This window comes from Notamacropus eugenii, chromosome 2 (genome assembly GCF_028372415.1).
Source record: "Notamacropus eugenii isolate mMacEug1 chromosome 2, mMacEug1.pri_v2, whole genome shotgun sequence".
Lineage (NCBI taxonomy): Eukaryota > Metazoa > Chordata > Mammalia > Diprotodontia > Macropodidae > Notamacropus > Notamacropus eugenii.
In genome coordinates this window covers 34259336-34280305 of record NC_092873.1, presented here as the reverse complement: position 1 = coordinate 34280305, position 20970 = coordinate 34259336, and the positions used below count along the sequence as shown (strand labels likewise).

General features: G+C 38.1%; 1 pseudogene; it reads right to left on the bottom strand.

Annotated features, from left to right (window-relative positions):
* Positions 1–970: 970 nt before the first annotated feature.
* Positions 971–6995, bottom strand: LOC140522606 (triosephosphate isomerase pseudogene; annotated as a pseudogene).
* Between the last annotated feature and the right edge of the window lie 13975 nt (positions 6996–20970).

Genomic DNA, 20970 nt, shown 5'->3' with positions numbered 1-20970 from the left:
ACCAATGGACATGTGTTCTTCCATTTCCTTTCCTAAAAACATTTCCCTGGGTTACTGGGGAGCAAAATAATTTGCCATGTTACACAACTAATACATGTCATAGTTAGGACTTAAACCCAGTCTTCCCTGACTCTGAGGGTGACAGTTGATAGGTTTCCTCTTTTTTTAATCACCCCTTTACAAAAGTATTTTTTTTTTTAAAAAAAGGCTATCCAACAGAGCATAGTATTTTTCCGTTCTGTTTAAGATTTGTACTCCAGATAGGTAATAAATTTTGCTCATTGGTTCTCCGGAAATTAACTGAATATGTTACTTAAAAATCATTTCTAGCGATTTTGAGTCACACTACTGTCTTATCTCCTACCAAGAGGAGCATTAGACAGAAAAAAAAAACTGCAATAGATCCCATCCAAATATTAATGGTGCATCTTCATTTTTGAAGGAGCCAACTCTGGGCATTTGCTCCCTCTTCTCCCAACCCTATTTATGCTGAACCATGACTATTAGTCTATTTCTGGCCAGAAGAAAAAGAAATCCAAATGAATAAATTTTAGAGACATGAGCTCTTGCTGTGGCTGACTTAACAGAATTGTGATGGATGTTTCTTTTCTAATATATCAGATATAAAATTTTGTTTCAGTACTTCAGTATGGCATGATAAAAAACCACTGTATCTGAAGTAAGGGTACTTGTGTTCGAATTCCAGACCCTACAACTGAACTGACTACTTGTATAACTTTGTATGAGTTATTTAACCTTTCAAGGCTTTATTTCTCTCCTCTGTAAAATAGTAGATTTGAACTCTTTAAGATTTCTTCCAATTCTTTTTTTTTTTTTTTTTTTTTGCTTCCCTCAAATTTACGGTAGAGAAAGTCCCGGTCCATTGAAGGAAGGGTTGAGGAGCTGAGAATGCGTGAACACAATCTACACTGTGGGGGAAGGTGTAGCTTGAATTAGACTATGGGGGGAGGGGAATCAACATCACAATCACATGGGAGGGGGAGGAGTAAGCCAGACGTGTAGGCTTGTCCCAACTCTGCCTGCAAAAGAGTCGGAGGGCCACATGAAGGGCTCAGTTTTTGGCTTGGATGATGTCCAGGAATTCAGGTTTAAGGGAAGCTCCACCCACCAGGAAGCCATCCACATCAGGTTGGCATGCCAGATCCTTACAGTTGGACCCTGTCACAGAGCCTCCATAAATGATCCTGGTAGATTGTGATACAGGTTCTGACACATGAGTCTTAAGCCAGCATGGAAGCTTCTCATTTACCTCCTGGGCCTGCTGGGATGTAGCTGTCTTGCCAGTACCAATAGCACAGACTGGTTCATAGTCTAAGACGACTGCATCAGTCCTTCACGTTATCTGCAATGGCCTTTGTCTGGTTAAAAACAACATTCTCAGTGACTCCAGCTTTCCCTCTCATCCAACTTTTCACCAATACAGGCAATCACTCCTAGGCCTTCTGACAGGGCATGGGCTATCTTCTGCCCAATGAGCTCATCTGACTCCCCAAAGACATGTCTCCTTTCCAAGTGTCCCAAGATTACCCAGCTGGCCCCACATTCCTTAATCGTGGCAGGGCTGATCTCCCCAGAAAATGTACTCTTGGCCACTTTGTAGCAGTTCTGAGTAGTTACACTAAGTTTTGCATCCAATTTCTGGTGAGCAAAGTCGAGGTAGATAGCAGGGACTCCACATACCACTTCAGTGTTGGTGGATACCTTGACCCCATTGATCGAGGTGATAAGCTTCCCCAGACACTTCTTGTCCCCATTCATCTTCCAATCTTCCAATCCTGACAAAAAATTTCTGCATCACCATGGCTCGTCGGTAATGAACAGTGACTCTGGAGGAGACTGAAGGTCAGCAGTACAGCACAGATTTCTTTCACTTCTAACTCAACAATATCATTCAGCATATGTCTTAATTTTTATCCATGTAGGTACTTCTTGCAATGAGAACAGCAACCTATTCAAATTCTATCAGCCTGTGCAACTTTTATCCTGACCTATGTGCTAAACAGTCCAAATTGCTAGATCGGTCTCCCTCTAGGTCTTTTAAACAGTGCAACATTCACATGGTCCATCTGTCATACCCCACCACCACTATATCACCATTCGTTTTTCAATCACACATCATTAGGATAACACCTTTTATTTTTTATGTATTCTTTTTTCATTTTGGATTTAATTATCTACAATAATCACTGACATATCAAGACATCAGAAGAGTAAGGAACTTCACATTAGTATCTTAGAGGTTTAAATCTGTGAGAAAAAAAAGAATGAGGGACTAAACAAATAAGTGCTAAAAACTATGAAACAAAGAAGAAAAGCTTAGGTTAGACAGAAAAAAATAAAAGAATACTTTTTAGGGAAAAAAATGCAAAGAAAAGAAGTCAATGGAGAAGAGATAGAGAAGAGATTTTAGTTAAAATAACTGAAAGTTAAAAGGAAAGGAAAGGAAAGGAAAGGGGTGGGAAGCTGTGGGAAAGAATTACTATAAATAAATTTAAAAGGAATTAAGAATTCCAAACTAGAGAAAGGGATAATACACCAAAGGCAAATTAAGGAGAGGGGGAGACAACTTACAAGACCAGGGCTGCCACCTTAGGGTAAATTAATGAAAATTATAAAGTATTGTCTTAAAAATTTAACAGAAATTTAACTCAGAAAGAAAAAAAGCAATAAAAGAACAAAAGAAAAATAAAATCTAATTCTAACACTTTTAAATGTGAAAGGATGAAACAAAGAAAAATAAGAGTAATAGATGGATAATTAAAGCCATAAGAAGCAAACCTTAAAGAAAAGCCATATGTATGTAATAAAAATGAGTGGCTGGATCAAAATTTACTATGCATCAGGTGAATTCAACAATCATGCCATTGCACAAAGTACAAACATAATATCACAATTTAGAGATTAAGTGAAAAAAATCATATTGTGTTGAAAGGAAATATAGAAAATACATCAATATTAAATTTATATATGCCAAATGTCACTGCAAATTAAAAAGGGGGAAATTAATTGACATAAATAAGAACACTGTAACTTTGGAGACTTTAATGTCCCTCTCTCAGATTTGGACAAAATTAAAGGAAAGAGAAACCCAAGGAAAATATGTAATTGAACAAATTCTTGAAGAAAATACAGGTAAAAGACTTATGGAATCTTTTAAAGTGAACTCTTTACAGTACCACATGGCACTATTACAATTACTATTAAGGTATTATTATTTAATTACTATTAAGGTATATTGCAAATAAAATAGGCAAAAACAGTGTAAAAAAGCACATTCTTTACAGATCATAACACAGTTAAATATAGGGATCAATTCAGAGAACACAAAGGACACAGATCCAAATGCAGAGTTTAAAACTAAATTAATGATCAAAGAATAAATTTAAAAAAATAATTTTGTGAGAGAAAATCGTAATGATTATGACAATATAGTAAGATTTCTGGGATGCAGGTAAAACAGTCTTCTTGGAAAACATTATATTCCTGAAAAGCATACATACATTAACAAACTAGGAAAAGAGGATTAATATACTGAATATACTTTTTGAAACATTAGAAACAAGTAAACAAACTCAAAATAAGCTAAAAATTAAAAAGTCAATTCTTATGCAAAAGGATTATAGGAATGATAAAACTGAAAGCTGGTCCTTCAAAAAGAGTAACAAAATTGATAAACCAATCAGATTTAAAAAGCCAACAAAATATCATCTAGACAACGTAAAATCTGAACAAATCCAAGAAAAAAAGTGAAAGAAATTACCAGAACCTACTGCACAGTTTTTTGTTGTTGCTCAGTTGTTTTAGTCTTGTCTGACTCTATGTGACTCATTTGGTGTTTTCTTGGAAGATACTGGAGTGTTTTGCAATTTCTTTCTCCAGCTCATTTTACAGATGAGGAAACTGAGCACAGAACACAGCTAAAAGGTGTCTGAGGCCAGATGTGAACCTGAGTTTTCCTGACTACAAGCTCAGTGCTCTATTCCCTGCAGCACATAGCTGGTCCTCATATTGATCACAAATTAGCATTATCTATGTTCTATTGTATTTTTAATTTATCTTTTTAGACATTTCCCAGTAACATTTTAATCTGTTTTGGGTCACCCTCAGTTTGCAGGCCATATGTAGCCTAGGTTGGTCATGAGTGACACCTCTGATGAAAACCACTCACTGTACTAAACCCTGGGGAATACAAATTTTAAAAAATCAAGACAATTCATGCTCTCAAGGAACTCCTTTCTAAAAGATTGTTTCCCAAACAGGTTTCAGCTAAAGGCCCAGTGGTCCTTAAGACTCAACAGCAAAGCAGACTATAATACATGATCTTTAGTGTCATTTCCATTGACAAAACCATATTCAGGAAGGAGGAGAGGGAGAGGAAAGAGAGGGAGAAGACAGAAGGTAATGAGAAGAGCTTGTATTATGATCTCAGACTTCTCAATGAAGTAACTTGAGTGATGTGGTCAGCTAAGAGACAGCAGGGATACAAAAGTACAAGATGATTTACTTTCGTAGAACACATTATAAGGACATCTGCTCACAAACTTTAATGTAAGTACTCAGTAAAGTTTCCATCTTGCCCCCTTCAACAACTGGAATACGCCCTTGCTTACATCCTTTCAGTATCACATGATGAGATAGGCTCTCCTCATTGCTCAGCTGGCCTTTTTCTTAGAACAGGAACAATATTTTTAGGGAGAGAGAAGGAAGCCAACGCAAAGAAGAATTAAAGATGAAATTGAAAAGGTTAACTAAGCGAACAAGGTCCCAGAGCAGACAGGAAAGTTATGGGATTAACGGCACTGATCAAAAGGTAAGCTGTATAGAGTGTTTAAAAAAAAAAAATAGGTAGATAAATCCTGTCTTCAAAGTACTCACAATCTAATTCAGGAGGTAAAACAAATTTTCGTAAAACAACTGATTTTACTGATGCACTTCTATGTTGACTCTATCGACTTAATCACTGTTTATGGTTAACTGCTTTGATGTGTATTTCTATGAAGTGATTTGGAGCATTTTCCCACGTGGTTGTTATTCAGCATTTCTTCTTTGGAGAATTGCTTGTTCGATATCTTTTGACCACTCTTCTAATTAAGAGGCTTCTGGTCTTATATAATTTTTTAAGTTGTCTATATATATCTTGCATATCAAACTTTTATCAGACTGTCTGATACAAAGATTTTCCCCAGGTGTCTATTTTTCTTCTTATCCTAGATGGGCTAATGTTATTATGCAAAAGTTTTTCAATCTCATATAATCAAATTTATCTATTTTACCTCTTGTACTTGTCTCTATCCTCTTGTTAGGTTAAGAATTTATCTCTTACTCATTGTTGTAAAATATATATGATCTACTTCTCTTCTAATTTTTTTTCTGGTATTTAATATTCAGGTCATATTTGCAGTTTGAATTTATTGTGGAATATGATGTAAGATGTGAGTATGAGACGAATTTCTGCCAGACTGCTTTCCAGTTTTCCTAGGAGTTCTTATTAAATAGGGAGTTCTTTCCTAGGTAATTTGTTTTCAGGTTTATTGATAACTGGGCTATTGATTTTTATTTTTTTGATTTTTCCTTTTCTAGCCTGTTTTGTTCCACATAGAACAATTGACATACTTTTTTCTATTTTTTTAACCATTGCCAAATGTTTTTCATGATTGTTGTTTTACAACATAATTTGAGGTCTGAAAATGCTCTCTCCCTCATTCATTCTTACATTTTAAATTATTCCCTTAATATTCTAGATCTTTTTTTCCAACAGATTAATTTTTTTATCATTATTTTATCCCTGTAAAGTATCACTTTTTTAGTCAATCAAATCTATAGGTTAGCATTAAATTTGTAAATTAACTTTGGTAACGTGGTCATTTCTATTACATTGTTCAGCTTATTCATGAACACTGAATATTCCTCCAGTTATTTAAATTGTCCATCATTTTCCTTATGGAGCATTTTGTAACTGAATATATACACTGTATATGTGTGTGTGTGTGTGTGTGTGTATGTTTGTACACATCCAAACGTACTAACATTGAGTGAATTTTGGAAGATTGGCTCTCAAATGTTTTATGCATTTTGTATTTATTTTGTGTTGAACTTCTTAGATTGGAAATTATTATTATTATTTATAAATGTCATTGATTTTTGTTGGCTTATTTTATAGCCTGCAATTTTTGCTGAAGCTATTTTTAATCAGTTTCTTTGCTGACTCAGCAATTTCTAGGCAAACAATCCTGTTATCAGCAAATAGAGATTTTTCTCCTTTTTGCCTTTCTTTATGTCTTTAATTTCTTTCATCTTATTGCTACTGCTAGCATTCCCAAAACTACATTAAATAATGAAGGAAGGAGTAGGAAGCACAGTCATCCTTGCCTCCAGTATTTACTGAGAGAAGCTTCATCATTGTATCCCAGGCCATGACACTACCCTTACACTTCCTTTCTTTTAAGGATGGTTGAACCAGTTCTATTGAACTGTTTGGGTGTTTGTTGGGAAGTGTCTGTTGTATCAAAATAAAACATTTTTTTTTTTCTTTTCAGAGTATCATCCAAGAGGTAGATTGAAAAATATAGAATCAAAGGTTATTCTGATTAGAAGCAGGAATATGGGCGATGTCTTTTCGATTCCTGAGTAAATTGGATTTAATTGAGCCAGAGTAGCACAAAGTCTTCAGCCTCACTCTCCTCTAGGATCATCATAGTTCAGTGGCAGGACAGAGTCAAGACGGCTGGAGATGGCTCAGGATGCAGTGTCCTTGGCGTCTTTAGTGCCTAACCAAGCTCTAAGCGTGCCACATCACCTGTTTCAGCTGCCGATGGAACAAATTGTTCTCATCCGCCCATTCTCCCAGATGAAGTCTTCACATGCTTGGGGTAGACACCCCCTTAACTCACCAATGGGTCTGACAACCCTTGGTTACCCTCAGCCTGGTTTGGCCGTCTGCCTAAACCGTTTACCTGGGTGGGGCCGCTGCACATGCCGCAGCTTCTTGGAGCCACAGGTGAGAGGCGGAACAGGTGGACACCAAAGGTGGAAAGAACCCCAAAAGGGCTGGGCAGCCATCACACCAAAGGTACTGGTCCTCCCTAAACACACTCTACACCCCTAGAAGCCGGAATATACTATACAGGGGAACATCTGATGAAGAAGCATGCAAACTAGATGAAAGAAAAGGGCAGGAAAGTTGGTAATAAAGAACATAAATGCAGATTCTAGGTCACCGGTTTTTAACTTTGTGTGTGTGGGGGGTTCATGAACCCTTTTGGCATTCTGATGAAATCACTGGATCTCTTCTCAAGATATTTTTGAATGCGTAAAACAAAATATAGAATTATAAAAAGTTTCAATTATATCAGGAATTATCGATTTTTTTTTTTAAAAAAAAAAGTTCATGAGCTCTAGGTTAAGAAAACGTATTGTAGGAGTTTTGGGGAGGCAAAGAAAATCAGGGGATTCTAGTAGGGGCAGGAGGTGTGGCAGGAGAGGAGACAAGGGCAGGAGAACTGGGCTGTGATGGTCACAGAAGCTGGCTACCAGGGCTGAAAACAGGACCCGCGACTCTGAACTGGTTCTGGAGAGCCTATTATTAAATTTTCAAGGTGAGCTTTTACACCTCAGAGATCAGCAAACGCTACAAAGCCGGGTTGGAATTATCGTTTTGTTGAGTGAGACTCGAGAAAGAGTTAATAATGCAGACGGAACATTAGTGCGCGTGCGCTAGTGTGTTTCGCTGGGCCGGAAGTCTGTTGAAGAGTATGATCCCGAACTTCCTGTGGAGTTTTCCAGGTTCCATTCTGCGGCTTCAAATGCCCTCAAAAAGTATGGAGGCTTATTTGCATATTTCTGTCCTTCCACCAATCGTGGCGACAGCCGTGGATCCCTCTCCCTTCCGGGAGAGAACGGTCACCTGGCTCCACTCTAAAGGTGGCGGCGCTGGCTTGGGGGAGGAGGTGAGTGCCCAGCGCCCCAGGGGAGTCCTCCCGAAGCGGGGCGGCTCCCGAACTCCGGCTCCTGGTTCCGTCCTGTCACCGGTCCAGGCTCCACAACCACTGTCTTGACAGAACAGTCCCAACCAGAGGGTCTTCCCTCCAGGAGAGTGGGGGAGGGAGCAATTTTCCCTTGGGGGATTGGAGGAGTTGTTTTTGGGATGAGGAGGAGAGAGGAGTTGTGAATCAGCCTTGGGTAATGGTCCCATAGAGACATCTCCCGTCTTCATGCCTTTGAACAGTCTGTCGCCATGCCTGCCCTCCTCGTTTCTGCCTTTTGGGAATTGCACTTCCTGCAAAGCTTCTCTGTGCAACATTCTTGCAATCCCACCATTCTCATCTTTAGTTCTCCTGTCTTCCGTCAATTACAATGTTTTTACTTAACTTGTGTATATTTTGTATATCCTTCAGTAGACAAAGATTCTTTTTGTCAGTTTCCCTGGCAGGTAACTTAGTATCTTATACATGTCAGGCACTTATGTCTTCAGTGAAATACCTCCAAGGGTAAGGGGGAAAAATGATTAAACTTTAAAAATGAGAATGGATGACTTTTTTTTTCAAATACTACCTTTCTTTGATGGAACTAGCAATGGCAGATTCATCTAAGTCCTACTATTGCTTTTCTAACTCTCCCTGATTTTTTTTTTCTTCCATTTTTAGGAGATGCTTCAAGAATGGAAAGATGGGGAGCAGTTTGTTTAGTATAGCTCACTTTATCCTCCACATTCTTTCCATCCATTTGGAAAAGAGGAAGCTGCTTCGGTAGAACAACTCTTTGGACATTTTTGTGAGTGTCTGAAACATGGAGAATGGGAACTGGCACAAACGTGTGTCCCTCAACTACACAGGAGACATGGGGATGTCCCCAAGGAGGTGGAACAGATTCTGCAAGCTCTGGTGGCTTGTCCAGACCTGATGAGGTCTGGACCCCAAGTGTTCCATCACCAACACTGCCCAGTCACAACTTAATAAGTATATAAATTTTTACATATAAGTGCCATTTAAACTTTATATTGAAATATTTAGTAGAGTGAAATTTCAGGTTTTTTTAAGGCATTTTCCCACATTCAATAACTGGAGGAGGAATTTCCTCTAATACTGAGTAGAGAGCTAACCTCAAACCCAGAAACACCTGAGTTCTACTTCTGCCTCTGATACATACTGGTTATGTGTCCCTGGGCAAGTCACTTAACTTGGATGTCTCAAAATACATATTACATAGACATCTTAAATTAAACATATCCCAAACTGAACTTACCATCTTTCTCCCAAAACTCTCCCTTCTTAACTTTATTATTGCTGTCAAGGCAGCCACCATCGTCCCAGTCATCTGGGCTCAAAACCTTGGTGTCATTTTCAACTTCTCACTCTCACCAACTCTCCTCCCGCACCCCCATCCCCCATATCCAGTCAGTGATCAACTGCTGTCTTTGCTACACTCATAACATCTCCCATATACAATTCTTTTTCTCCTCTGACACTGCCTCCCCCTTAGTGTAGGCTTTCATGTCTGGACTATTACAGTAGCCTGTTAGTTGGGCTTTCTAATTCAAGTCTTTGTTTGTTCCAGTCCTTCCACCCAGCTGTCAAAGTGATCTTCCTAAGTGAAGGTCTGATCGTATCAAACCCCTCTACAGTAAATTCTAGTGGCTGTCTTATCACCTCCAGGATCAAATATAAAGTCCGGTTTGACTTTTAAAGACCTTCATAACCTAGCCTCTTCCTAGCTTTCCAGATTTCTTTACACCTTGTTCCCTTCCAAGTACTTTTTGATCTGTGAAACTGTCCTCCTTCCTGTTCTTTACATAAGATTCCTGACTCTCTGCATTTCACTAAATGTACCCCATGCCTGGAATTCTTCCTTACTCATTTTTACCTCCTGACTTCTTTCATGTTCTCAGCTCAAATCCCACCTTGTGCAAGAAGCGTTTTCTGGTCTTCCTTCATGGTAGCACTAGTGCCTTCCTTCTGAGCTTATCTCCAATTTATCTGGCATAGAACTTTTTTGTATGTAGTTGGTTGCATGTTGTCTTCTCCATTATATTGTGAGCTTCTTGAAGACAGAAGCTGTTTTTGCCTTTCTTTGTATTTGTAGTACTTAGCACAATGCCTGGCATATAGTAGGAATCTAATAAATGCTTATTGATTTGACATGATTTAATTTCTCAGTGGTCTAGGCAAGGTCTCTAAGATCCTTGAGCTGCAGAGAAGGTGCTGACCTACCTTGATAGTTGTTAGAAGCGAGCCCCTGTGACAAGCTCCCAACAGTGAGAAATATGCTGACCTTAACTAAAGAACAATACCTGTTGTGGAATCAGGAAAGCCTTTATTAATCTTTACATCCATTCCCCCTGAATGGACAGGTAGCCTCCCCAGGAAGGTTATAGAAAGACTACAACATGTGCAGGAAGATGGGGCTTCTTATACTGTTTTCTGAACTTTGGATCTCCCATGACGCTGTTGCCTGGCCATGTGACTCCATGTTCTCCTCTCTGATAGTCCCTTCCTCACACAGCTCCTTGGGTCTGCGCATTAGTTTCTGACCTCTGACCTGTCCATGCTAGGTCATAACATTTATCACCTAGGAATGTGGACAACAGAACTTGCTTACCTGCCAGAAAATCCCCCCTGTTTTTCTTCATTAAAATTTCTGTTTCCACACCTAAGTCCAACCAATAAATACCACCTCACATTCTTTCCCCTATGAATTCTTCCTTTCATCTATCTCCCCTTTATATGAATATGATAAGGGAACAAAGTTGACCAACACATTGACAGATTGCAAGGGGGCAGTCCCCTTCTTATAAGTACAGATACAGAGATTCAAAAGGAAAAGGTAGATCAATTAATTGTCCATTCAAAGTTTCCATCTCATACAGCATTCTGGGGAGGAGCATCATCTAGTGCAGTTTTCTGGTCTGGATGCTCCTTCAGGCCGTCTTCAGTACAGCATCTCAGCATCTTCTTCCTTTTATCTTCTTGTAGAAATCCAGATGTCTACTCTCCTACAAAACTGACCTTGATACAATTTTAGATTACCATTCCTAAGCTTTATACTCTTATCACTTACAAAATCATAATTGGAACTTTGGCCAGTTGTCATGTTTAAGAAATTCACATTAGAACCCAGTATTTACATCTTACATTAATTCACTATTCATTTCCCCCATCAGGAAGATGAGATTTCACTAAGGAGTTAATAACAGGCTCTAATACTTACATAAAAACAATAAATAATCATTTTTAACACAGTACATATTACATCATAAAACAATTCCAACTTCTGGTCATGTGATGCTTCTTTTAAAGCATTTACAATATAGACCACACACCATTTGTCTTTTAACATTAACCAGCTGAGACAAAATAATAACTATGTATCCTAACCCCACAAGCCCTTGACCTGATTGTCTCCACACTATTATTAAGAATTAAAGGACCTTAAGTTATTATTGTTGGTCTAAAGTCCTAAGCCTAATAGTTTAATTTTAGACTTAACCTCAGATGTTCCCCTACCAACAATTTATTATTTAGTAGATCTGGTATTATGCTTACAAAACTTTTGATTATAGGAAATTACCACTAAGAGTAGGGACATTGCAGGGAAACAACATCTCCCTAACTTCATGTCAATTCCAGGCAGGAGTAGATTGTCAACTGGCATTCAGCCAGGTTTGAAGTCTGCCAGGTGTCAGTGGGGAAATTGAGTCAGGAAAATCCTACCTCAGCCCAAGCAGAACAACCACTCTCCCAACCTCCCATGAGATCACCTTTTTACAGTTCATACCATCAAACCACAGGCTTACTGGCATCATGGATCTCTTGCTATCCCCACCTGGAGTTAGACTCAGAAGAACAGTCAGTTAGTAGTCCCATAAAATCTTAAAACAGCAAGCTCAAAAAAATCACTTTCAGATATGACTATAATTTCACACTGGCTAAGGAACATCTTTTGAAGCAGGTCTTAAGTAGCTTGCATGCCTTTCCATACGTGCTCTAGTTCCTGATTAAATAACAATCAAAATCAAATTTAACACTATAACCATAAGTTATTGCTCTAATAGATTTATATCTGTTTCCCAAGCTACTCTGTCCCTTTCTAATCCTGCTCAATCTAGAACAATGAGCTACACATACGATAAGTTCAAACACTAACTTCAACTTAGGTTCATGAAAAGAATTCAAATCAAAACAAACATTTAACTTTTCCATCAGTGCCAAATATTACCAAAGGTTACCTGCCTTTAAGAAACTTAGACTGAAATTCTTTTCCCCAAACTAAAAGTGGCTCTGATTTAGTCTCAGTAACTTAATTCAGTCAATCATTTTTAATACCAATGACTTTTACATCCAAGTTGAGAGTTTTGTCTATTACCCCAAAAGAGTTTTAGTCCCATTTGTCTAAAAGCGCCCTGGAAAACCTCGCTGTGTTCCAAGTGAACTAGCTCTCTAGAGGTCCATAGAGGCATATCATTATGCCCTATCAATCCAATTCTCCAGGTTATTGGCCACTCCCATCAAGACCTAGCCTGAAACCTCCAGACAGCCTGGGGCTACCCAGGACTCCTTCCTCAGTCCCTCTGTAGATAAGATAACAAACTTTGACCTTCTTTAGCTGAATGATAGCTTGGGTTGAATTCATTTAAACAGGACCCAGGGTGTTGTCTTTGAGTCCTCAACAATTCCATACCATTACAGTTAACTTTAAATCCTAATCTTGTTCTATGGAACAATGATACACACATTACATAAGAGATTATAATTTTAACAAAGTGAGGGGCCACACTACTTGGGTGATCATTTCAGGCTCTTCAGCCCCTGGGTGGGACTGACGCCACTCCTCTCCTTCCACAATAGAGTGGATAGATCAAAGGATAAGAATCAGATCATTTGCAGGAAAAAGAAAAACTTGCTAATCATCACTTCAAAAATCTTCAGCTTTACTAAGAATCAAAGAATTACGTATTGAAATAACTTTGTACCCATCAGACTTGTGAAATAATGAGAAGCAGTGGAGCTTAGTATTGGTAGGGTTGTGGAAGAAAAGGCCATACTTGAGCAGCATGCAGTAAAAACTATGGCAATAATCATCCCCTTTGATCCAGCAATTTCATTTTTGGAAATGTACTATGGAACTATTTAAATTTTTAAAAAGAGAAAAAACTACCTATTCCACAATTATCATAAAAGTTTGAAATGTAGTTGTAATAAACTAGAAGTAATCTAAATATCCAAAAATAGAGAGATGATTAAATAATTTGTATTAAATTAATGGGATAGAATACCATTTTTTTCAACAAACATTTAAATTTAATGATGTTGAAACTGACAAGTATGAAGGATACAAAGAACATTGCTTTGCAAATTTTTCTGGCAAAGATCTAATATCGAGCATATATAAGAAGCTGATTCAAATGTATAAGAAGAACCATTCCCCAATTGAGAAATGGTCAAGGGATATGAGCAGGCAATTCTCAAAGGAATAATTTCAAGCTATTGAATCGTTATAAAAAAAGCTCCAAATTAATAATTAAAAATGCAAATTAAAACAAGTCTGAAGTTCTACCTCATACCTTTCAGATCGACAAAGTTGACAAAAGAGGAAAATAGCAATTTGTTGGTATTACCAAGAACATAGGCACACTAATGCATTATTGGTAGAGTTGTAAGTTTGTTCATCCATTCTGGAAAGCCATTTAAAATTATTCCCCAAACCTGACTAAACTGTGTGTATATCCTTTTACTCAGTGATAATCCCTATACCCCTATACCATGAAGAGATCAAAGAAAGAGGAAAGGAACTTATATGTTCAAAAATATTTCATTTGAGGAATAGTTGAACATATTATGTAATTGAGCATATTATGTAAATCTATAAAGAATAATGAAAGGGATAGTTTCAGACACATCTGGGAAGAACTGAATCAGCTAATACAAGATGAAGTGAGCAGAACTCAGAGAATAATTTGTATAGTAACAACATCATAAAGAAAACAATTTTGAAATTCATTAAGATTAAGAACTCTGATTGATACAGTGACAAAAACCAAGATTGCAAATGACCAGTGATGACATCCCACCCACCTCCTGACAGAGATGATGAACTCAGGACAGAATGAAATGTTAGTTTTCAGATGTGTCCAATGTGGAGAGTTGGTTTGCTTGACTATGCATATCTGATAGAAGTTTTTCTTTCTTTCACTGGGGAAGAGGTGGAGTGGTGCCAAAAAGGGGGATAGTGATGAGGTTACCAGAATAAAAAAAAAAAAGAAAAATAACAAAAAGTCATTGTAGTATTTTTAAAAGATGCATAGGAGAGAATAAAACTTCAGTAGGAAACAGACAAGCAAGACAGTTTTGAAAATATGTTGAATTAATTATACATTTAAAAATTAAAATAAGTTGATCATAATACAGACTTACAGCTTCATGTACTTTTTTGTTTTTTTGCATATGAAAATGACCAACATATTTGGCATTAAGATCAGAATTTTAAAGTCAAATAAATTTCAAAGGCAAATAAATCTGGAAAAACCCTTATGAAATACTGCAAATAGAAAAAAAAAATCTTTAAACCAGAAGAAACACCACGCATTAACTACAATCAAGTAAGCTAAGGAAATGAATTTTGGTGGGCATTTTGACATTGACTGAATACTTTGTTGCTAACCAAGTAGAATTGGTTTTATTCATGTTCATTATTAAGTTTTAAATAATATATTTTATAACACGAAGGAACAGGGTTATGTGTGAAGAGCTTTTCCCTTTCATCCTTTTGTATTTTGAGTGGAAAGTAGGTAAATCCAGCATCCATTCTCATGTTGGCAGGTGCTTTCTTCTTTAAGTTGGGATACCCTTCATATTGTTTCTTATTTAAAAGTGCTATAACTGATGTCATCATATATTTGATATATAGCATTGTTTTTATTGGTTCATGGATCCACCTCAGACCACAGATTTGTTCTTCTTGGTCCATGGGGATAAAGAGATTAATTTTTTAACTGAAAAAGGTTGTGAAACTTAAAGATTTAGGAACTATGCCTCTAGGCTAAATGTAATTGTGAAATAAGATGGTACAACTTTTTTTCATTTCTCTAACTGGACCTCTGATTGTGCTGATGGCTACAGTATATAGTAAGGAACTTCTGCCAGTGTGGATGACCATCTTTCTTGATAACTTGTAGATTTAGAGAGTTTCTTGAGGTACTGAGAAATTAAGGAAACTGGCTAGGGCTACAGAATACTGAAAAAATAAGTATCCTGCACTTCCTTAGGCCTTTGATATTCTTAGAGAATAATTCACGTACCCACTTCTTATCATGATCAGCACAGAAATTTCAGCATAAAAGGGGGTCATCCAACAATCTAATTATTATTGGCCTTTTGTCTCATCTGCTCAATTTAGAAGTAAAGTGGGGACCTGAGCATAAGATTGACTGCCTTTTTACTATCAATGAATTAACATTTATTAAGCATCTCTCTGTGCCAGGCACTGTGCTGGTATCTCAGCATACACTGGCAAAAGTGGAAATACTTTTTTTTACCCACATGTGGCTTACAGTATAGCTGGTTTTCTGGGTGAATCACCAGTTTCTAGGGACATTTAGAAAAGCCTTCATATAGACAGTAGCACTTCATTTAAGCCCTGAAGGAAGCTAGAGACTCAACAAGATTAAGGTGAAGAGGAAGGAAGACCGTTCCAGGCATGGGAGATGGCTGGTGCCAAGGTGAGAGATGCAAGGTTGTAAAGGAAGAACATTTACAAGGCCAGCCTGGAAGGACTATAGTGTTCCTTGAAAGGCAGGAAATGTAGATTGGGGTCAGAGTGCAAAGGATTTTAAATTTGAAACAAAGGAGTTTATGTTTGAGCCTAGAAGTAACATAAAGCTGCTGGAGTTTGAGTAGAAGAGTCACATGGTCAGCACTTAAGGAAGACCATTTTGACTACTGTGTGGAGAAAGGACTGAAGAGAGGAAGAGACTCACGGCAGGGAGACCAAATAGGAAGCTACTATAGGAGTCCAGGAAATCGATAACCATTTATTAAGGACTTACTATGTGCCAGGCACTATGCCAATTGTTAGGGATATGAAAGGGGCAAAATACAATCTTCAACCTCAGTAAGCTCATACTCTAATAAGGGAGACAACAAGCAAACAAAAACAAACAAACAAGCTATCCACAGGATACATAAAAATAAAAGAAGGAAGGCACTAGAATTAAAAAGGCTTCCTGTGGAAGGTGAAAATATAGTTGGGATTTTGAGGAAGCCAGGAGGCAGAGATGAGAAAGGATGGAGTGTTTGAAAGGTATTTGATTGATAAGTATGTTTGAAAGCAGCAGGGAAGGAATCAGTAATGAATTACTGATGGAGTACATAGAGAATGAATATTAGAAAAAGAGAAGGAGTGATAGCACAATATGATGGAAAGGACATTAGGGGATGAGATCAGTTATCAGCATGCATTTGTTAAGTATCTACTACATGCCAGGCACTATTGCTAGGTAGTGGGGATATAAGTATAAAGACAAAACAATCCCTGCTTTCTATCAAGAGTATGCATAGTGGGGAGAGCCTTGACAAGGGCGAGAAGAGATTGGGATAAAGAAGGAAAGAAAAGGGGCTCTGAGATAAAGACAGGGGGAGTGAGGTGGTGTAATTTTCTTTTAGACAGAAATTCACCATCACTAGGACTGAGAGAGTAAGAGGGAAGTAGGGATTTATTAATTATACAGGAAGAGTCCAGAAGGAGAATTCACAGCTTGTATTGAGCCTCACCTTTGTGGTATGGGGATGGTCAAACTTTACTGGACCTCTGCTGAGTTACCATGAAATCTGGCTATGCCAATCTACCTTGCCACAAATTGTTTAGCTGTTCTTCAGGTGATGGGTATCTCTTTTATTTTCTAGTTTTTTGTTGCAACTGTAGTATCACAAAAAGTTATGATATTAGTATTTTGTACAACAGGGGTCCTTTCCCTTTATCTTTCCCTTTATCTTTGATATTTTCAGGGTATACATGTGGTAGTGGCATTATTGGGTCATGGTATAAAGTATGGTAAAAAGTTAAGTTGACTTTTGGACTATACAGAACTTAAATAGTTAACAAATAAGCATGTGAGTTACTTTCGTTATTTGTCTCCTTCCAGATCTGTCCACAGTTCTGTCACCTTTAGTCCTGTTTTCCTTTTCTTTTCCCATTTTTTTCCTTAATATTATAACTGGTGTGCATACATTTCTGATCTTGCTGATTTCACTGCATTAAATGTACTTTATTTCAAGACAACCTCAATTCATAGGCTAATCCAGGCAAAATATTTGCCTATAATTTGTTTGCCTTCATCTTTGACTTTAGCTTCTATGGTCCTTTTCAATTTTTCCAGAAATTTCCCCTGTCTACTTTATGGAGAAGGACAGAGTTTCTTTTACTATCAGAAGTTCTACAAAATAACATTCCAGAAGACATCCTTAAGGTGAGCCTCTTTGGGCAAAAGACTAGGAAGAGAGTTTGTTTTGCAGGTTTCTTTACCTAGGCTATTCTAAGTTCTTAAAGTTGTTCCCCTTGCTTCTAGGAGAGACTGACACATAGTATTCTTTCCCCTCCTATGCCAGTAGGTTTGATTTAATTTAGCAAACATTTATTAATCACCTGTCACATGCAGGGTACCTTGCTAGGCCCTGGGGATGCTAAAAACAAGAAGGAAACCCTCTCTGCCTTTCAAGGACCTTAAGTTCTATTGGAGGTGAGACATAACTGTCAAAGTATTCTCGGCATCCTTCCAGAGCTTATAGCTACTTATTTTGCCATCTTTCTATTCTGCTTTTAGATTGGTTAGACTAGTTTTTAGAAGAAAAAGGGAAATAGGTTGTCACATTATATGAATAGGGGCCCCACAGTCCCATGAGCCATTCCTGAGTCTATAAAAACTATTATTGATCTAGTACATACCTTGCCCTATACTGAATTATGTAACATACAAGCAAAATAGAAAATATGGTCACTATCCCCAAGAAACTAAGTCGGATTGGGGAGACAAGACAATATACCTGGAGCAGTTAGGTGCTAAACCATAAGATACTAATTTTAAGTGCTCTTGTTTACAGAAAGGAGAGGCCCTATATGAATGAAATCAGAGGGCCAGTCCTTATCTCAAACAATGTAAGGTATGTTGTTTCGAGTAAAGACTGGAAGCAGGAAAGACAGGTAGGAGGATGTTTGAGTAATGAAGTGATGGGGGCCTGGTAACTATGCGAGTGAAGAGGAAGAAATGACTCTGGAGGCATTCTGAAGGAGGGAACAGGTTGTGGTTACAAACTCTATTGCTAATAAAGGAAAGAGAAGAAAGCACAAAAGTGGTAGCTTTTTAGGCATTTCTGACCAACTATTATTCCCACAAGAGCTATATGAGGCCATACCACAAGATGATATAAAGCCTTTGACTGACAGCATTAGGAAGAGGGAGACTCAGATACCCCAGCTCAGCACAAAAACTGTTTCCACCCTCTGGGACCTCCTGTGGCAATCATCCCCACAAGCACAGGCCCTGCTAGATCTCTTGCTTGGAGAGGACAATGACACAGGAGTCTGTGGCTCACCTTTGCAGAAATAATTGATCAACTTTATTCAGAAAGCACTGAAGTCTCTAAAAGGTCACAGCCCTATCCCCTCTGGGGTAGCTAATGCTGTCTATGGAACTCTGCATATACTACATTGCCCTGCAGAACCACTTGAGGTTGAGTGGCATCTCCTATGTAAGCAGCTGCTTAGAGCTTGTGAAACTGAAGGTGGTCCCCTGCAAGAGGAGCAACTCTTGGGGTGCCTGATAAGGAGAGCTAGTTGGAACCTAGTTGCTGCATATGGCAATATCTATGTAGAACCAGTAAAGGAAAAACCATTGGACTCTAAAACATTGGGAAAAAGTACGTTTTTTCAATTCATCCCATCTGTATCCAGGGATCAAAGCCTTTCCTTTGCTAAATTCTGATATGCTATCTTCTTTGGGGTTCACACCCTCCATGTAGACTATGATATCTGGTAAGAAAAACTGGGTAGTGATGGGGATTAGGGAGTGTATGGTATTATTTTGCCAAAGCAACATTTCATAAACTAAAGTGCTGGTAGTAGGAGACAGAAAAGTTATTAGCAATAAGAAAGAAGGGTTTTTCCCAGAACAAATGCAGAAATGGGAAAGCTATTGAAAGTTGTGAAGTTACGAACTCCTGCATCATTTGTTTAAAACTGGAGTTGACAAAATCCGGAGGGATGTAGTAAATTGGGAAAGAATTCTTACAGCTAAGCTCGGGGATAAAGGCCTCATTTCTAGAATATATAGAGAACCGACTCAAATGTATAATCATACAAGTCATTCCCCAATTGATAAATGGTCAAAGGATATGAACAGGCAATTTTCAGAGGAAGAAATTAAAGCTATCTATAATCATATGAAAAAATGCTCTAAATCACTATTGATTAGAGAGATGCAAATCAAAACAACTCTGAGGTACCACATCACACCTATAAGATTGGCAAACATGACAGAACAAGAAAATGATAAATGCTGGAGAGGATGTGGGAGAGTTGGAACACTAATTCATTGTTGGTGGAGCTGCGAGCGCATCCAACCATTCTGGAGAGCACTTTGGAACTATGCCCAAAGGGCTACAAAAATGTGCATACCCTTTGACCCAGCAATATCGCTACTAGGACTATATCCCCAAGAGATCATAAAAATGGGAAAGGGTCCCACATGTACAAAAATATTTATAGCAGCACTCTATGTAGTTGCCAAAAACTGGAAGTCAAGGGGATGTCCATCAATTGGGGAATGGCTGAATAAATTATGGTATATGAATGTAATGGAGTACTATTGTGCCATAAGAAATGATGAACAAGAAGACTTCAGAGAGGCCTGGAAGGACTTATATGACCTGATGCTGAGTGAAAGGAGCAGAACCAGGAGAACTTTGTGCACAGCAACGACCACAGTGTGTGAGAGTTTTTTCTGGTAGACTTGGATTTTTGTAATAACGCAAAAACTTCTTATAAAAAAAAAAAATCCCAAAGGTGGTTCTCAAGACAAAATGCCTTCCACACTCAGAGAGAGAAATATGGAAGTCACTCACAAAATGTAGCAGATCATGTTTGTGTATGTGTATGTGTTTGTGTATCATGTTCTGATTTGTTATACGATTTCTTTCATTTATCTTAGTCTGACTACATAGCATGACTATAGTGAAAATATACTCAATAGGAAAGTATATGTAGAACCTATACAGAATTGTATGCAGTCGTGGGGAGGGAGGGGGGTAGTGGGGGGTAGGTGGGGGGGGATAAAATCGCAATTGTATGGCAGTGATTGTTAAACATTAAAAAATAAAAAAAATAAAATAAAAAAAAAAATAAAACTGGAGTTGATCATAGGAATTGGGATCCTGGTTTTTCCTCAGTAACTCCCGCTGTGTTGTTGATTTCTAGTTCCATCTGAACATCTGGATCCTGAGAAGGCAAAGCTGAGTCTGTTCTCCAATCCTAATCCAACCCAGGCCTGGAAGATGGCCTATATTTACTGCTTGAGTACCCACAAACACCTCCTGGAGCAGCTCCTGGTATGGGCAAGTAGGGTTACTCTATATTTCATGGAGAATTACAGAATTTAGCATTGTGTTGGTCCAACCCAAGCCCAAGAAATCCCCCTTTATATCCTCTCTGGTATCCAGATTCTGCCCCAAGACTTTCAGTGAGGGAAAAACTCATCACCTCCCAATATATAGGTATACAGACCACCATAGGAACAGTTCAGCTGTTCTACTTTTAGATACTTCTGGTCATTAGAAGTCTGCCAAGACGTCAGGCCTGAGTTCGTTTCTTTTCATCCACTGCTTGTTTCTGCCCTTTAGAGTCGAACAGAATAATTTTCATCCCTTTTTTGCATGACAGCCCTTCAAATACCTGAAGACAGTCATCATG